The sequence below is a fragment of the Balaenoptera physalus genome (assembly GCF_965194825.1).
Source record: "Balaenoptera physalus genome assembly, chromosome: 9".
Classification (NCBI taxonomy): domain Eukaryota; kingdom Metazoa; phylum Chordata; class Mammalia; order Artiodactyla; family Balaenopteridae; genus Balaenoptera; species Balaenoptera physalus.
In genome coordinates this window covers 47,341,738-47,362,275 of record NC_138888.1, presented here as the reverse complement: position 1 = coordinate 47,362,275, position 20,538 = coordinate 47,341,738, and the positions used below count along the sequence as shown (strand labels likewise).

The following is a 20,538-nucleotide window of genomic DNA, read 5'->3' as shown; positions in this document are numbered from 1 at the left end:
GGTAAGGCATGAGCTGGTTCTTAAGGTAAAAACTAGCTTGGACATTTGGGCTGAAAAATTAATTTATAGTGAAGAGCATAGAATGAAAATAAAATCAGAACGGGGAAAAGAATGTTAAGAACTAAGCAAGGATCACTAATGTTTGATGACCTGTCAGCTCTTAAATGAGAAGCAGGTGTCCTCTCTCTTAATCCACTTCTGGGAAGACTCAGCGTTTCCAAAGGGAAAGGAAAGACAGGCTTCGATCACAGTTGAGATATACCTAGATCACACTGGATGTATTTGTTTCCTATTTTAGTTTTAAAGTTGTGCTAACTACATCTGTGAAGGATTTGAGCCAACTCTGCTCTCTAAAAGAGTTTTCTCTGATACATCATCTCTAAACACTAGAAAACACTGTACTGCTGCATTGCAACTTAAATATGCCAAAAAATATTTTAGAACGGTCACCCTTTCACCATGAGAAGTGGGCTGAAATTTATTCTTTTGTATTTTAACAGAAAATATAAATATCAAGACAGTACAAAAGGAAAATATCTAAAATTCTGTAAATTACTTAGGTGTTTCTTGTTAAAAGCTGTGGGTCAGTGCCATAGAGAGATTGAATTTAAGAGTGGCCCTACACATAGGAACAAACTTAACGGAGAATTATTTTCTTAACTGTTTAATGTTGTAATCCAAGTCCAATCCATTTATATTACTCTTTACTTTGTAAATAATAGAGCTTCAGATATAACTCCAAAATTGTAAATATTGTACAATATTGTACAAAATTGTAAATATATATATATTGTTCTCTAAAATATATATTTTGGTTCAATATAAGGAAAAGAAAATGGAAGCATTAGTTTTCCTCAAAGACTTTACAAGTCTGGAGTATGATTATCTTCAAACATTGTGATTATCAGTTTACGTACCTAGCTGCCTATCTCCTGGTTAATATCTGAAATTATATAGTCCTCTACGTTGCATCAATCTCTAATTACAAATTTTCAGACTAGAGATTCTGGTTCCCATATGAGATGCAGCTTTAGCAAGAGAAACTGCACTTTTTTATCAGAACTTTAAACTATATCATTTGAAAATCCACCTAGAGTATAAATTAGCCAGGCCCCCTGTGGCTGGAGCTGCTGGAGCCCTAGAGCCTCTTCCTGGCGAGGTGCTGAGTGAAAGGAGGGACACAGCTGGGAAAGGTTAGCTCTGTCTGCAGGGTCTCCTCAGAACATGCAGACCGCCGATGAAGGGAGGGTTGATGGAAGCATGTCAGGGAGCTTTCTCGGGGCAACAGGGTCAGGTATGTGGGACACATCATGTAGCACTTGTGACAGCATCACTTGTCTACTCCTTATTAAAATAAGCAACTTGAATTTCTCCTCACTCTTGTCATTTGGAAAGTGAAATAACGGGGCAATTGTACATTTTTTCTGGATTTTAGAGGACAATATCATTGGAAAATATTTATGTATTTTATACACATTGTTAACACACTAATTCATTGCACAGAGGTGAGGAAACCAGCAGTCAAAATACTTTTTCTCTAGATTAAAATATTATGGCTCAGAAGGGAAAAAGGAGGGAAGGAGTTACAGAAAAAAGTACTTACTGATCTCTTTTTTTCAAGGAATTTTATTTCTTCTAAAATGTGTAAAATATACATGCATATTGACATGAAATACACATGTGTATATGTACACTTAATTTATATATTAGTGTATTAATGTGTGTATATATGTATGTATATATTTAATTTTTTAATGGGGAAGAGCTCATTTATAAGTTTGGTATCTTCTTTTGATTGATGAGCTTCCATCCTTCTTTTCCATTTGGTAGGAGTTCCCTACTGTATGTGTCACCTTGTTGAAAGGGAATGGTCTGTCTCCCACTACCAGTATCAGAAAGGCAAGAACTTTTGCTCTACACTGGAAGGCAGCACATATGGACATCATTTTGCAATAGCTTATCAGATGCCCCAGTAGGCCTTTGTCTCTTGAGTGAATGACACAAAAAATAAGGAACAAGAAGAATTCTTTTAAGGCTACAGAAGAGACCATATCCTAGAGCCTCAGAAGACTTAGCTTTACTCTTTCTGTTAAAAGACAGTCATTGCAAACCCACAGCCAACATTGTCCTCAATGGTGAAAAACTGAAACCATTTCCACTAAGATCAGGAACAAGACAAGGTTGCCCACTCTCACCACTATTATTCAACATAGTTTTGGCAGTGTTAGCCACAGCAATCAGAGAAGAAAAAGAAATAAAAGGAATCCAAATCAGAAAAGAAGAAGTAAAGCTGTCACTGTTTGCAGATGACATGATACTATACATAGAGAATCCTAAAGATGCTACCAGAAAACTACTAGAGCTAATCAACGAATTTGGTAAAGTAGCAGGATACAAAATTAATGCACAGAAATCTCTAGCATTCCTATACACTAATGATGAAAAATCTGAAAGTGAAATTAAGAAAACACTCCCATTTACCATTGCAACAAAAAGAATAAAATATCTAGGAATAAACCTACCTAAGGAGACAAAAGACCTGTAGGCAGAAAATTATAAGACACTGATGAAAGAAATTAAAGATGATACAAATAGATGGAGAGATATACCATGTTCTTGGATTGGAAGAATCAACATGGTGAAAATGACTCTACTACCCAAAGCAATCTACAGATTCAGTGCAATCCCTATCAAACTACCACTGGCATTTTTCAAAGAACTAGAACAGAAAATTTCACAATTTGTATGGAAACGCAAAAGACCCCGAATAGCCAAAGCAATCTTGAGAACGAAAAATGGAGCTGGAGGAATCAGGCTCCCTGACTTTAGACTATATTACCAAGCTACAGTAATCAAGACAGTTTGGTACTGGCACAAAAACAGAAATATAGATCAATGGAACAGGATAGAAAGCCCAGAGATAAACCCACGCACATATGGTCACCTTATCTTTGATAAAGGAGGCAAGAATATACAGTGGAGAAAAGACAGTCTCTTCAATAAGTGGTGCTGGGAAAATTGGACAGATACATGTAAAAGTATGAAATTAGAACACTCCCTGACACCATACACAAAAATAAACTCAAAATGGATTAAAGACCTAAGTGTAAGGCCAGACACTATCAAACTCTTAGAGGAAAACATAGGCAGAACACTCTATGACATAAATCACAGCAAGATTCTTTTTGACCCAGCTCCTAGAGAAATGGAAATAAAAACACAAATAAACAAATGGGACCTAATGAAACTTAAAAGCTTTTGCACAGCAAAGGAAACCATAAACAAGACGAAAAGACAACTCTCAGAATGGGAGAAAATATTTGCAAATGAAGCAACTGACAAAGGATTAATCTCCAAGATTTACAAGCAGCTCATGCAGCTCAATAACAAAAAAACGAACAACCCAATCCAAAAATGGGCAGAAGACCTAAATAGACATTTCTCCAAAGAAGATATACAGATTGCCAACAGACACATGAAAGAATGCTCAACATCATTAATCATTAGAGAAATGCAAATCAAAACTACAATGAGATATCATCTCACACTGGTCAGAATGGCCATCATCAAAAAATCTAGAAACAATAAATGCTGGAGAGGGTGTGGAGGAAAGGGAACACTCTTGCCCTGTTGGTGGGAATGTAAATTGATACAGCCACTATGTAGAACAGTATGGAGGTTCCTTAAAAAACTACAAATAGAACTACCATACAACCCAGCAATCCCACTACTGGGCAGATACCCTGAGAAAACCATAGTTCAAAAAGAGTCATGTACCAAAATGTTCATTGCAGCTCTATTTACAATAGCCAGGACATGGAAGCAACCTAAGTGTCCATCGACAGTGAATGGATAAAGAAGACATGGCACATATATACAATGGAATATTACTCAGCCATAAAAAGAAATGAAATGGAGGTATTTGTAGTGAGGTGGATGGAGTTAGAGTCTGTCATACAGAGTGAAGTAAGTCAGAAAGAGAAAAACAAATACAGTATGCTAACACATATATATGGAATCTAAGGAGGAAAAAAAAAAGGTCACGTAGAACCTAGTGGCAAGACGGGAATAAGGACACAGACCTACTAGAGAATGGACTTGAGGATATAGGGAGGGGGAGGGATGAGATGTGACAGGGTGAGAGAGTGTCATGGACATATATACACTACCAAATATAAAATAGATAGCTAGTGGGAAGCAGCCGCATAGCACAGGAAGATCCACTCGGTGCTTTGTGACCACCTAGAGGGGTGGGATGGGGAGGGTGGGAGATGCAAGAGGGAAGAGATATGGGAACATATGTATATGTATAACTGATTCACTTTGTTATAAAGCAGAAACTAACACACCATTGTAAAGCAATTATACTTCAATAAAGATGTTTAAAAAAAAAAAAAAGACAGTCATTGTGTTTCTAGCTTTTTGGCTCTAAGCAGCTCTCCTAGTGCCCAGCCTGGTTCCCAGACTCCCATTCATGTTGTGGCCCTACATATCTTTTTAATAATTCTTTATTTTTGCTTAAGCGAGTCAGAATTGGTTTCTGCCTTTTATAGCTAATTGTACTGTAGATGATGTAAATGCTGAGAATAGATTCAGTTTCAATTTTGCCATCTAAGTTCTTCTCTCTTCAAAATAAATTTCTAAAATGATCAAATTGGTAGTTTTATATAAAAAGAGCTATGGCATTTAACAACAATAATTTCTTTACCCTTAGACAAGTTCTCTCAACATAATAGAATAATAAGGTAAGGTCTGTGGTTTTAAAATTTGGAGAAAGTTGAAAATAGGCTCTTCTTATAGCTGGAATCTTGAAATCTACATAATATTCATCCTTTCTAAAAATCACTATTGTAAATGCTCTCAGTAAAAGTAGTAAATGATATTGTAGTAAGATGAACATATTTTTATAAATTATGTAAAGAAAAGCTACCTTACTATTGAGCTGATATTTTTCACCTAAAAGGTCATTCCAACTACCTTCAAAATCATGTGGCCAGATTGAAACACAGGGTGTTTTAGCAGAAGTAGTCACTAAAACCACAAAATCATAATACCTCCCAATAACATTAGGACTTATTCTACATTTTAAGTTATCATGAGATACAGAAAGGTATTTTCCAGAAATTTTTAAAACAACATTGGAAAAATTCAACTTACTGTGTAGTAGAAATTTTAAAATTACTTCTATGTATGCAATTGAGAAAGAGCATAATAAAATAAGTTAAAGTCACTCTAGCCAAAGTTTTTGGTCAAGAATTCTATATCATGAAACAAAATTATGTTATTAAAGGGATGGCCCAATCAAAAGACTCATGAAACTTTCTGCAGTACACAGTTATAAACACAGACATGTGGAGATAAGCTAACAGGCTTATTTGCAAAAGATGATGAAAACTCAAGATGATGATTAAGAAAAACAGCTGACTTTCTGTAAAATTCAGAATTACTTTGAAATACCTTTATCAATAATTATTTTGTTAAAAAATAATTGACTATCTTGTTTTTTTGAAAGACATTCCTTGGCTAAGCCTCCTTAGCAGGCAAAATATGAAAAGGCAATGGAACCTCTGGAGGAAATTCTCAAGGAAACCTTCCAAATGGCAGGATTATAGAACAGATTTAACAAATATGTGGGGAACTGGAATCAGAAGTTTGTGATAACAATGCTGTCTCCCTTTATGTTTCTAAAAGCTTTGAAACATAAGATAATGGATGTATTGTAGGATATGTAAACTTAAACTTTGTGAAGTTCTATAGAGAATATCAAACAATGGGCTTTGCAAGTAAAAAGCACAAGCAACATAAAAGCAAAATGAGAGATACTAATGGGTAAACAATGATACATTACTGAAATTTTATCTGCCATGATTCTCTAAAGTAGTTTCTTATCACTACCATAAATTTGCACTCTCTAAAAGATGTATTAAAACCTTTTAAAAGATACAAAGGAGATATTGAGGTTCTTTTAAAGCAAGAAATATATAGTACCCCAAGAAATATATAATACCCCATAATATAGCAATTCCCACTTTTTCAAGCATGCGTCATCTGTCCTTGTTGCCGCCATCTACAAACCTCCTAGCTACAAGGTGTTAAGCACTTCAAAGGGCTCCAATCTGTTCTACTCGCTTTTCCTAAAACACCTTGATTAAATCCAACAAGCTATACCATCACTCAAGCAGCTAAATCTTGATGGAGTGAATTACACAATCAGGACTACTCATTTTCCTTTAAAATTAGGATCAAGAAATTTCAAATGGATATTTATTAATGCCAGTAATCCTACCACACTTTCCAAGTAAAGTCCATTTTCTTCTCTCTGTTGTGCTTATTTCACATCTTTTCCTTACTCCTATGTATAGCATAGAGGTTATGACTGCACTTTCTATGTGCTAGCAAAGATGTACAACAATTGGATCTCTCATACTTTGCAGGTGGAAGTGTAATTGATTCAAAATTATTTGGCTGTATGTACTAAAGCAATTCTACTTCTAGGCACATTCCCAAGGGGGGAAAAATGTATGTACCAAAACACATGTGTAAGAACAATCATAGATGTTTTATTCAAAATGGTCAAAGACTAAAAAACAACCAAAATATCCATCAATGGCAAAGTAAAAAAATATGTCGTGTATTTACACAATGGAATTCCACATAGCAATGGAGAAGGACAATGGCTGATGCATTCAGCATCATGGATGGACGCCAGATGCATAAGAGTATACCAATGGATTCCATCTCTACAAAGTTCCAAGATCAGCAAAAACTTATTGGTGGTAATAATAATATAAGTCAGAGTAGTGATAGAAGTCTGAGTGAGTGGGTACTGATTAGGAAGAGGCACATGAAATCCTTGTAGGGTGCTAGAATTGTTCTATTTTTTAATCTGCATGGTGGTTGTTATAAGGACATGTGCGCATGTGAAAATTCATTGAGCTGTACACTGGCGATGGCACATTTTTGTACTTTGCTTTCTTTTAAAAAAAATTTTTCTTATTTTGAAACAATATAGATTCACAGGAGGTTGCAAAAAAAAATATACAGGGAAATTATGTGCTTCCTTTCTCCAGCCTCTCTCAACTTTAACGTCTCACACAATTTTATTAGACTATCAAAACCAAGACATTGAGAATACTACAATTGATAGAACTTATTCAAATGTCATAGGTTACACATACATTCTTTTATGTACACAGTGCAATGCAATTTTATTAACGTGTAGCCTTATGTAACTACCATCATAATCAAGATACTCAACTTGATTACCTTTTGCTAGCCCTTAATAGCCACATTCCCACTCCCTCTCTGCCATCCCTAACCCCAGCAAATACTAATCTATTTTCCATCTTTCTAATTATGTTATTTCATGAATGTAATACAATGGAATCATGCAGTATGTATTTTTTTTAATAGATCTTTAATGGAGTATAACTGCTTCACAGTACTGTGTTAGTTTTGGTTGTACAACAAAGTGAATCAGCCATACGCATACATATATCCCCATATCCCCTCCCTCTTGAGCCTCCCTCCCACCCTTCCTATCCCAGTCTCTAGGTCATCACAAAGCACTGAGCTGATCTCCCTGTGCTATGCTGCTGCTTCCACTAGGTAACTATTTTACATTCAGTAGTGTATATATGTCGATGCTACTCTCACGTTGCCCCAGATTCCCCTCCCCCATCCAGGTCCTCAAGTCCGTTCTCTATGTCTGCATCTTTATTCCTGCCCTGCCACTATGTTCATCAGTACCTTTTTTTTACAGTATTTGTTTTTCTCTTTCTGACTTACTTCACTCTGTATGACAGACTCTATGTGCATCCACCTCAGTATGTATTCTTTTGAGACTGGCTTTTTTACTACTCAGCATGATTCCTTAAGGTTCATTCAATTTGGTGTGCATAGCAATAGTTTCTTCCTTTTTGTCACTGAGTAGTATTCCATGGTGTGGACATACCACAGTCTGCTTAACCATTTATCCACTGAAAGGTATTTGGGTAGTTTCTAGTTTTGGCTATAATGAATAAAGCTGCTACAAACATGAATAAAAATAAGTCTTCATTTCTCTGGGCTAAACGCCCAAGACTGCAATTTCTGAGTTTTATGTTAAGTCCATTTTCAATTTTGAAAGGCCAAAATGATTTCCCAAACTACTTCCCAGAGTATCTGTACCATCTTAAATTTCCACCAGCAATGTGAGTGATCCACTTTCTCTGAATCCTCACCAGCATTTGGTGTTATCACTATTTTTCATCTTACCCATTCTGATAGGGGTGATATAATTTCAACGTGAATTTCTCTAATGGCTAACGATGTTGAACATATTTTCATGTGCTTATTTGTTATCTGTATATCTTCTTTATAGATACTTTATGTATTTTGTACCTCAACACAAATGTAAAAAAGAAAAAAAAAAATCCCCCTTAAAAAAAAGAAAAGATTTCAGGCTCTGGAGGCAGACTCCCTTAATATGAATACTAGCTCTGCCACTTACCAGCTGTGTAACCTTAGGCAATTTTCTTATTTATATGTCTATTAGGGATGTTGTGGGTATTTAATATATTCATACATTTAAAGCATTAAAACAGTGCCTAAGAGATTGTCAGGACAAATACCATGTTAAGAAAAACAACAATTTCCAAAATCCCCTTCTATTTGTCTCCTCACTCTTAGCAGCTAGTTAAGCTTGCACAAAGGATTATGACACTGCTGTACATGTATTAGAGTTATGACACTGCTGTATATGTATTAGAGATATATTAACTAACTGAATTCTCACAACAACCTTATAAGGTAGTTCTACACTTTACAGATGAAGAAATCAAGCCACACAAAGGTCAAGTAACTTGTCCAAGATAAGAAAGCTGTCAGAGGCCAGGCTAAGAAATGAACCTTGGCAGTCTGCCCCAGAGCGCTGCTCTTAACTACTACATATTCAAATGGGAGTGGACTTACTTTACCTCTCCAAATCCACCCTCTGCATCTGGACTCATTTACTCTGTATTTCTTCCTGTCACAATAAATTAAGTGCCTTGCATTCATCCAAGGTCAATCTCTACAGTTATGCTTGGAGCCAATCTCAGTCACTTGTTCAAGGATTTTACTTTGGTGGTTGTCCCACTTTCCCCCTACATCTTCAATCTCTCCCTCACACCAGTACTACTGTCACTGGTATAGCAACACGGCTTACTTAATATGAGATCTCTTTTACACTCCTAGTGACCTTATATTCCTTGATGGCTACCACCCATTTCTCTCATCAATTCATAGCAACATTCCTTAAATGAGTCATTTATACTGTGGGTCCACATCTTCATGTCTTTACTTTTTTTAAAAATTTTGAATAGTTTTTTTTAACATTTTTATTGGAGTATAGTTGCTTTACAATGTTGTATTAGTTTCTATTGTACAGCAAAGTGAATCAGCTATACATATACCTATACCCTCTCTTTTTTGGATTTCCTTCCCATTTAGGTCACCACAGAGCACTGAGTAGAGTTCCCTGTGCTATACAGTAGGTTCTCATTAGTTATCTATTTTATACACAGTATCAATAGCGTACACTTTTAAGGAACTCTAGGCTTGTTCTCACTACTCACAAGAAGAGCTCTGAGAAGGGCTCTTAAGACATTATTGAAGCCACAACAGTCTCTTTCCCAACTATTTATATTATCCATTCTCTCTTCCAAAGCAGCATTTCCTCTAACTTTTCATTACCGCAAAGTTGTCAAATTCTTTATACTCCATTGGCTACTTCTTTTCAATCTCCTTTTTGACTCCTTCTCTGTGGTCCAACCTCTCAAGGACAGCATGGCTCATATCTCAGTTATTCTCTTTATTCTCTCTTCTGGACTTACCCTTTCCCTAGATGGGCCTCAAATATACCTAGATTCTAACTAATGATTTTTAAATTTGTATCTCCAACTACAACCCATCTCCTGAGATCCTGAGTTGTATGTTGAACTTCCTACTTGACATCTCTACCTTAGTATCAAATTAGCATCTCAACTTTGAAATTGTTGTTCAGAACTAATCACTTATTACCACCTGCCCCATACGCCAAACCTACCCCTCCCCTAGTCATTACAATCTTAGCTAATGATGCTAAGCCTAAAACTTATAAGTTAGTTTTGATTCTTTTCTCTTTCATTCCACTTATACCAACTACCAGCAAAATCTGGTGGCTACATTCTGGAAAAAAGAAAAAGATAATAATTCAAATCACAGATCGCCATCTCCATTGCTACCATGCTGATCCTTAAGATTCTGCAGTATCTTCTCTTATCATTTTAAGGTAAAAATCAAAGAACATATCAGATTATATTATATACTTGCTTAAAATTCCCCACTGGATACTTATTACATTTAAATTAAAATCAAAACCCTTATCAAAAGACTTGTTATTATCTAAAAATGCTCATGTAAATGGACCCCTACCTCTCTCTCTGAATTTAACTTCTCCACTTTCCCCATTATTCACAACTTTCTAACCACAGTGACCTTCTAGATGTTCCTTAAGCACGTCAAATCGCTTTCTCCCGGTAGAGAACTATAGATATTTTCATGACTATTTTCAAGTTTCTATTCAAATTTCTGCTCTCCAAAGATGGTTTCCCTGACCACCACAGTCAAAGTAACTGTCTATCACTCCTTTTTACTCTGTATGTTTATAGTCTCTTCATAGCACTTACTACCTTAAGTTAAATTGTAATTATCTTTTGATTATTGGCTCTTATATTTATTGTCTGTCTTACCACACCTGTCTCAGAAAGTGATTTTCAAAGTTGCAAGGACTTTCTTCATCACTCCATTCCCAATGTCCATAATTTGCCTGGCATTTAAAATAGATATCCTCTGTTCTCAAATGATTAGAAGAAATCACTGGTAGATTAATTTTTTAAGTCTATTAAGATGGGAAACATACATATGAAATATATATGTATATATATATAAAATGTAGAGAAGTTGCACTCATTCATCTTCTTTTAATGCATGGGTGAGTCTTTGGTTGCAGATCCAATGACTGGAGTTCCCAGTCTTTGTGTATAAGTCACACTCATAAAGCACTATCTGAGATTACCAGACTGTTAAAGATGAACAAGCAATTAATAACAGATACTTTTTAAGCCCTCTGGATGTAGGCTTGTTTAAGATTTTTATAATATTTTCTTCTATACTTCATAATTGTCTGATCAAAGTTAATTTAACATTATTTTTTTAGCAACTCACCATAATATTATTATTTCCAAAGCTTTCAAATGAGTTTTCATAGAATTTGTTCCATTTGTCACTCATTTCTCATTAGTTTTTTGGTGATAATAATTGGTTTATTGTGACATTAATTAAATCATATAATTGTGATTAAAAAGTACAGTTGCCATAAACAGATTTGGGCACAATTCAAGAGCTATTTGGTAACCCAATGGGGGAAAAAGCAATGTGAAGGTTATGTTAATGCATCCTTTTCCAGCTCTCCTGAGCCTTTAACCTGTGGTTAATTAAACTGAGAACAGTTCCAAACTATTTTGTCTTACTGAACTTAGAATTTTTGGAATTAAATTTTGTATTGCAGTCACAAGCAAAGCAGTAAAAACCTATATTTGGCCATCATTAACAATCCTTAGGCTGGGACTTCCTTGGTGGCACAGTGGTTAAGAATCCACCTGCCAATGCAGGGTACCCGGGTTCGAGCCCTGGTCCGGGCAGATACCACATGCCACAGAGCCACTAAGCCGGTGCACCACAACTACTGAGCCTGTGCTCTAGGGTCTGTGTGCCACAACTACTGAAGCCCAGATGCCTAGAGCCCATGCTCTGCAACAAGAGAAACCACCGTAATGAGAAGTCTGTGCACTGCAACAAAGAATAGCCCCCGCTCACTGCAACTAGAGAAAGCCCACGTGCAGCAACGAAGACCCAACACAGCCAAAAATAAATAAATAAATAAATAAATTTAAAAAATGCTTTATAAAAAAATCCTTAGGCTTATTTATATGAATTTTTGAAAAATAAGATTTTTCAAAATAATAGATTTGTCTGTTTTAAAACTACTGTGAACATCATATATTTAATTAGTTTCTTTTATTTTCCCAGAACCTCAGAAGATAGATGAGGCTTAATATTCAGTTGGAAAATCAAGACTGAGAGGTGAAATATTGACAAATATACCTGGAAGAACAATATATATATGATGGAATATTGATACAACTAAATATTTCAAATAATTATTTTTCAATAAGTTACCATTTATACATAATTTAATCTTATATGACTAATTTTCTGAAAAATCAGTGAAAATTGCTCATTTGTACCATAAAAAGAAATTCTGCAAATCTGCCTACTGTAACACAACAAACAGATTTCCCTGCACAAGTGTTGGATAAGAGATCAATACAAGAATATTATGGTATACACTGTGTAAAACTCAATGCATAGTTCTTTAAGATTCATATATTATGAATTACTTCATTTAAAACCCTAACAAGTAACCAGAAAGAGTTACTTATGAACTGATTTCCCCCAGAAATCATTTTACTAATATTGGTATGATAAGGACTAAACCTTAAGGGAATTATGAGAAGAGTTCATTTTGATACATTTTTATACAGTTATTTACACAGTTAACAAGGTTTAAACATACAGTAACATTTTCAAATTTTAAAAAAGTATATTCTTGTGTAAATCCCAGAATTACTTTTGCCGGGTGGTGGTGATGATTGGAGTGTGTAACAGAGTTTCCAACCATTTGGAAGGAATTAGCTTTAATCTGTAGCAGACTGTTTGGTATTTGCAACTGTATCTCTGAAATCATCTCATTACAAGTTAATGTAATACATACCTCATTAAAGAAATATTATAAAATCTGAGCTTTCCTATTTATACCAGGCTAGAGAATAGTCAACTCTAATACCCCAAATGTTCTTGAACTATTTGTATTTTTGAGGAAACTATAAATCATATGACAAAGAAACCTTTTAAAATTTCTCTAAAAGTTATTTCAAGTTAAAAAGTTAAATAATGATTTGGATTAATTTCTTGCCAGCTTGATAAATACAAAGAGAACATTTATTTAAAAGCCAATTAATTATGGTGTGTCAATGAAATATAGTTTAGAGAAGGAAAATACATGCTGTGACTAAAATTTAATGCATATCCTAGAAGTATTTAAATTCCCTGAACAGCTTGCAAATCAACTGGTTCATACTGGAATCTTTAGAACATTAATCTTTAGCTCAAAAGAATATATGTGTACATTTTAAACTGTATCCTGATAAAAGTTCTGTGATTATGTGTTTAGTTGATAAACCAAATATAATTATGTCTTCAGAGAATTAATGTCAGCAAATAACATCTGAGACTTCAAGCTAGCATCCTAAAATTTTGTCACAGTGAGACTGTGTCAACATAGTACATAGAATTAAAATAATTCCCTTAGGGCTAACAATATGAATTAATGTTAAAATGGAAACTTGGAACATTTAGAACTGGAAAGATGGTTATTGGTGAGCTAATCCAAAGTCTTCATTTTTTTTAAAAAAATGGTAAGTATGGAGAGCTTAAGAAATCTTCACAAAGTCAAAATATTAGCTAAGGATAGTTTCCTGAGTCCTGGTTAAATGCTCTTTAATTTTGCCACCCAAATTACTGACAATGAATTAGAAAAACAAGAAAATCTTCAAATCTGTCACAAATTTTCCACTGGGCCCACAACCTGCAAAATTCATTTCCTGGAGTAACCTAAGTCTTCATGAATATTTCCAGTAATTGATCAGTACGTGCAAAGGAAACTCAGCCTAGGACAAAAGGCTGAGATAACTACCCAAGCTGCCTGAACTGCTTATTTTCCTTTTTACATTGTAAAGCAACTAGCCAGAGGGATACAGAAGCAGGTGATGGAAAAACTGAATATTTTAAAAGCATACTGTCAAACAGACAGATAAATTCTAGCTTCTCTTGTTGTTAATGTTTTAAGAACACTCTTAAGAATTTGTACCCAACTCTGATCAATCTAAACCTTACCTTGCATTGGACTGTAATATTTTAAAATTATTCTTAAGAAATCAAACAATATAGATACAGTTGAAAACATCAATATACCCTTCTTCAATGCAATTTTCCAGTCTCCCTTCTCTAAATGTAACCATCATAGTGAATGAAGTGTTTATTATGTGCCTGAATACGTTTATCTTATATTTTTACCATAACTCTGTCAGACATAAAAATACATGGTATTGGTCAAAATATTTAGATAGTGTTTTGAACTGAAATTTTTAATGGGTGTATATTTTTTAGTTTTATGTTTGTTGAAAATTTTTCTGGTTCATATTTTACTTGATGACAACAAAAATGTTATAATTCCTTTATTTATTCTGTAGCTAGATATTTAGGATGTTTCTGATTTTACTATTACAAATGATGCTAATGGAAAATATGTATATGTTTTAGTAGGTATATTTTTAAGAGTTTCCATAGTGCATAAGCCAAGAAATGAAACTTCTGGATTTTAAGGAAAAGAAATCTTAAAATTTACTGGATGTTTTCAACTTGCTCTCCAAAGTGGCTGTACCAATTTATACTCAAACCCTGAGTACTGTATGTGAGAATTCCATGCTGACATTCAGTTTTGCAATATTTTTTAAAATTTTGATCAGTTTAATGTTAATAATTTATGTTTTTTATTATTTTCATTTCAAAAAACGGGCAGAAGAGAGACAGCAGAAGCAAGAAGAACTACAATCCTGCAGCCGGTGCAACGAAAACCACATTCACAGAAAAACAGACAAAATAAAAAGGCAGAGGACTGTGTACCAGATGAAGGAATAAGATAAAACCCCAGAAAAACAATTAAATGAAGTGGAGATAGGCAACCTTCCAGAAAAAGAATTCAGAATAATGATAGTGAAGATGATCCAGGACCTCAGAAAGAGAATGGAGGCAAAGATCGAGAAGATGCAAGAAGTGTTTAACAAAGATCTAGAAGAATTAAAGAACAAACAAACAGAAGTGAACAATACAATAACTGAAATGAAAACTACACTAGAAGGAATCAATAGCAGAATAACTGAGACAGAAGAACAGATAAGTGACCTGAAAGACAGAATGGTGAAATTCACTGCCACGGAACAGAATAAAGATAAAAGAATGAAAACAAATGAAGACAGCCTAAGAGACCTCTGGGACAACATTAAACACACCAACATTTGCATTATAGGGGTCTCAGAAGAAGAGGAGAGAGAGAAAGGACCCAAGAAAATATCTGAAGATATTATAGTCGAAAGCTTCCCTAACATGGGAAAGGAAATAGCCACCCAAGTCCAGGAAGTGCAGAGAGTCACAGGCAGGATAAAACCAAGGAGAAACACGCTGACACACACAGTAATCAAACTGACCAAAATTAAAGACAAAAAAAATTATTAAAAGCAACAAGGGAAAAACAACAAACAACATACAAGGGAACTCCCATAAGGTTAACAGCTGATTTCTCAGCAAAAACTTTACAAGCCAGAAGGGAGTGGAATGATATATTTAAAGAGATGAAAGGGAAGAAACTACAACCAAGATTACTCTACCCGGCAAGGATCTCATTCAGATTTGATGGAGAAATCAAAAGCTTTACAGACAAGCAACACCTAAGCGAATTCAGCACCACCAAACCAGCTCTACAACAAATGCTAAAGGAACTTCTCTAAGTGGGGAAAACAAGAGAAGAAAAGGACATACAAAGACAAACACAAAACAATTAAGAAAATGGTAATAGGAACATACATATCGATAGTTACCTTAAATGTGAATGGATTAAATGCTCCAGCCAAAAGACACAGGCCCACTGAATGGATACAAAAACAAGACCCATAAATATGCTGTTTACCAGAGAACCACATCAGACCTAGGGACACATACAGACTGAAACTGAGGGGATGGAAGAAGATATTCCATGCAAATGGAAATCAAAAGAAACCTGGAATAGCAATACTCATATCAAATAAAATAGACTTTAAAACAAAGAATGTTACAAGAGACAAGGAAGGACACCACATAATGATCAAGGGATCAACCCAAAAAGAAGATATAACAATTATAAATATATATGCACCCAACATAGGAGCACCTCAATACATAAGGCAAATGCTAACAGCTATAAAAGAGGAAATCAACAGTAATACAATAATAATAGGGGACTTTAGCAGTTCGCTTACACCAATGGACAGATCATCCAGACAGAAAATTAATAAGGAAACAAGCTTTAAATGACACAACAGACCAGATAGATTTAATTGATATTTATAGGACATTCCATCCAAAAACAGCAGATTACACTTTCTTCTCAAGTGCACATGGAACATTCTCCAGGATAGATCACATCTTGGGTCACAAATCAAGCCTCGGTAAATTTAAGAAAACTGAAATCTTATCAAGCATCTTTTTCAACAACAACACTATGAGATTAGAAATCAATTACAGGGAAAAAAAAGTAAGAATACAAACACATGGACGCTAAACAATACACTACTAAATAACAAAGAGATCACTGAAGAAATCAAAAGGAAATCAAAAAAGACCTAGAGACAAATGACAATGAAAACACGATGAACTGAAACCTATGGGATGCAGCAAAAGCAGTTCTAAAAGGGAAGTTTATAGCAATAGAATCCTACCTCAAGAAACAAGAAAAACCTCAAATAAACAATCTAACCTTACACCTAAAGGAACTAGAGAAAGAAGAACAAACAAAACCCAAAGTTAATAGAAGGAAAGAAACCATAAAGATCAAAGCAGAAATAAATGAAATAGAAACGAAGAAAACAATAGCAAAGATCAATAAAAGTGAAAGTGGTTCTTTGAAAAGATATACAAAATTTCTAAACCTTTAGCCAGACTCATCAAGAAAAAGAGGGAGAGGACTCAAATCAATAAAATTAGAAATGAAAAAGGAGAAGTTACAACAGACACCGCAGATATACAAAGCATCCTAAGAGACTACTACAAGCAACTCTATGCCAATAAAATGGACAACCTGGAAGAAACAGACAAATTCCTGGAAATGTATAAGCTGCAAAGACTGAACCTGGAAGTAACAGAAAATATGAACAGACCAATCACAAGTAATGAAATGGAAACTGTGATTAAAAATTTTCCAACAAACAAAAGTCCAGGACCAGATGGTTTCACAGGTGAATTCTATCAAACATTTAGAGAAAAGCTAACACCCATCCTCCTCAAACTCTTCCAAAAATTTCAGAGGAAGGAACACCTCCCAAACTCATTCTATGAGGCCACCATCACCCTGATACCAAAACCAGACAAAGATACTACAAAAAAAGAAAAATACAGACCAACATCACTGATGAATATAGATGCAAAAATCCTCAACACAATACTAGCAAACAGAATCCAACAACACATTAAGAGGATAGTACACCATGATCAAGTGGGGTTTATCCCAGGGATGCAAAGATTCTTCAATATACAGAAATCAATCAATGTGATACACCATATTAACAAATTAAAGAATAAAAACCATACGATCATCTCAATAGATGCAGAAAAAGCTTCTGACAAATTTCAACACCCATTTATGATAAAAACTCTCCAGAAAGTAGGCACAGAGGGAACCTACCTCAACATAATAAAGGCCATATGTGAGAAACCCACAGCAAACATCATTTTCAATGGTGAAAAACTGAAAGCATTTCTCCTAAGGTGAGGAACAACATAGTTTTGGAAGTCCTAGCCACGGCAATCAGAGAAGAAAAAGAAATAAAAGGAATACGAATTGAAAACGAAGAAGTAAAACTGTCACTGTCACTGTTTGCAGATGACATTAAACTATACGTAGAGAATCCTAATGATGCCACCAGAAAACTACTGGAGCTAATCAATGAATCTGGTAAAGTTGCAGGATACAAAATTAATGCACAGAAATCTCTTGCATTCCTATACATTAACAATGAAAGATAAGGAAGAGAAATTAAGGAACCAATCCCATTCATCATTTCAACTAAAAGAATAAAATACCCAGGAATAAACTTACCTAAGGAGTTATAAGACCTGTACTCAGAAACTATAAGACATTGATGAAAGAAATCAAAGATGACACAAACAGATGGAGAGACAGACCATGTTCTTGGATTGGAAGAATCAATATTGTGAAAATGACTATACTACCCAAAGCAATCTACAGATTCAGTGCAATCCCTATCAAACTACCACTGGCATTTTTTACAGAACTAGAACAAAAAGTTTTAAAATTTGTATGGAGACACAAAAGACCCCGAATAGCCAAAGCAGTCTTGAGGGAAAAAGATGGAGCTGGAGGAATCAGACTCCCTGAATTCAGACTATACTACAGGGCTACAGTAATCAAGACAGTATGGTACTGACACAAAAACAGAAATATAGATTAGTGGAACAGAATAGAAAGCCCAGAGATAAACCCACACACCTATGGTCAACTAATCTATGACAAAGGAGGCAAGGATATACAATGGAGAAAAGACAGCCTCTTCAATAAGTGATGCTGGGAAAACTGGACAGCTACATGTAAAAGAATGAAATTAGAATACTCCCTAACACCATACACAAAAAGAAACTCAAAATGGATTAGAGACCTAAATGTAAGACGGAACAGTATAAAACTCTTAGAGGAAAACATAGGAAGAACATTCTTTGACATAAATCACAGCAAGATATTTTTTGACTCACTTCCTAGAGTAATGGAAATAAAAACAAATGGGACATAAACTTAAAAGCTACAGCAAAGGAAACTATAAACAAGATGAAAAGACAACCTTTGGAATGGGAGAAAATATTTGCAAACAAATCAATGGACAAAGGATTAATCTCCAAAATACATAAACAGCTCATGCAGCCCAATATTAAAAAAACAAACAACAACAAAACCCAATAAAAATTGGGCAGAAGACCTAAATAGACATTCTCCAAAGAAGACATACAGATGGCCAAGAGGCACATGAAAAGCTGCTCAACACCAGTAATAATTAGAGAAATGCAAATCAGTGCTACAATGAGGTATCACCTCATACTGGTTAGAATGGGCATCATCAGAAAATATACAAACAACAAATGCTGGAGAGGGTGTGGAGAAAAGGGAACCCTCCTGTACTGTTGGTGGGAAGGGAAATTGATACAACCACTATGGAGAACAGTATGAAAGTTCCTTAAAAAACTAAAAACAGAATTACCATATGACCCAGCAATCCCACTACTGGGCATGTACCCTGAGAAAACCGTAATTCAAAAAGAGACATGTACCACAATGTTCATTTCAGCGCTATTTACAATTGCCAGGACATGGAAGCAACCTAAATATCCATCGACAGATGAATGGATAAAGAAGATGTGGCACATATATACAATGGAATATTACTCAGCCATAAAAAGGAACGAAATTTTGTTATCTGTAATGAGGTGGATGGACCTAGGGTCTATCATACAGAGTGAAGTAAGTCAGACAGACAAAAGCAAATACTGTATGCTAACCCATATATATGGAATCTAAAAATATGGTACTGATGAACCTAGTGGCAGGGCAGGAATGAAGATGCAGATGTAGAGCATGGACTTGAGGACTCAGCGGGGGAAGGGGAAGCTGGGACGAAGTGAGAGAGTAGCATTGACATATATACACTAACAAATGTAAAACGGATAACTAGTTGGAAGCTGTTGCATAGCACAGGGAGATCAGCTAGATGCTTTGTGAAGACCTAGAGGAGTGGGATAGGGAGGATGGGAGGGAGGGTCAAGAGGGAGGGAAAAGAAAAAAAAAAATGGGCAGAAGACCTAAATAGACATTTCTCCAAAGAAGACATACCGATGGCCAACAGAAACATGAAAAGATGCTCAATATTGATAATTATTAGAGAAAGGCAAAGCAAAACTGTAATGAGATATCACCTCACCCAGTCAGAACAGCCATCATCAAAAAGTCTACAAACAATCCAATACTGGAGAGGGTGTGGAGAAAGAGGAACCCTCCTACACTGCTGGTGAGAATGTAAATTGATTCAGCCACTAAGGAGACAGTACAGAGTTTCCTTAAAAAACTGAAAATAGATTTACCACAGGAATCTGCAATCCCACTTTTAGGCATATATCCAGAGAAAACTATAATTTAAAAAGATGTATGCACCTCAATGTTTACAGCAACACTATTTACAACAGCCAAGACATGGAAGCAATCTAAACGTTCATCAAAAAATAAATGGATAAAGAAGAAGTGGTACATATATACAATGGAATACTACTCAGCCATATAAAAGAATGAAATAATGTCATTTGCAGCAACATGGATGGACCTAGACATTACCATACTAAGTGAAGTAAGTTAGAGAAAGACAAATATCTTATGATAATTGCTTATATGTGGAATCTAAAAAAATGATACAAACGCACCTTTTACAAAACAGAAATAGACTCACAGACATTGAAAACAAATTTATGGTTACCAAAAGGGATAGTGGGGGAAGGGTTAGACAAATCAGGAGTTTAGGATTAACATATACACTAATATATGTTAAATAG

At 35.0% G+C, this 20,538-nt stretch overlaps 2 long non-coding RNA genes across 2 annotated transcripts in view; one reads left to right on the top strand and one right to left on the bottom strand.

Moving 5' to 3' along the window:
• Positions 1–20,538, bottom strand: part of LOC309667209 — a 418,987-nt gene that overhangs the window by 120,304 nt on the left and 278,145 nt on the right. The window lies entirely within an intron of this gene.
• LOC309667218 overlaps positions 4,189–20,538 on the top strand; it is a 497,053-nt gene continuing 480,703 nt past the window's right edge. The window contains exon 1 of the long non-coding RNA XR_014267632.1: positions 4,189–4,410. This is a non-coding gene — a long non-coding RNA (uncharacterized lncRNA). The remainder of the gene's footprint in view (positions 4,411–20,538) is intronic.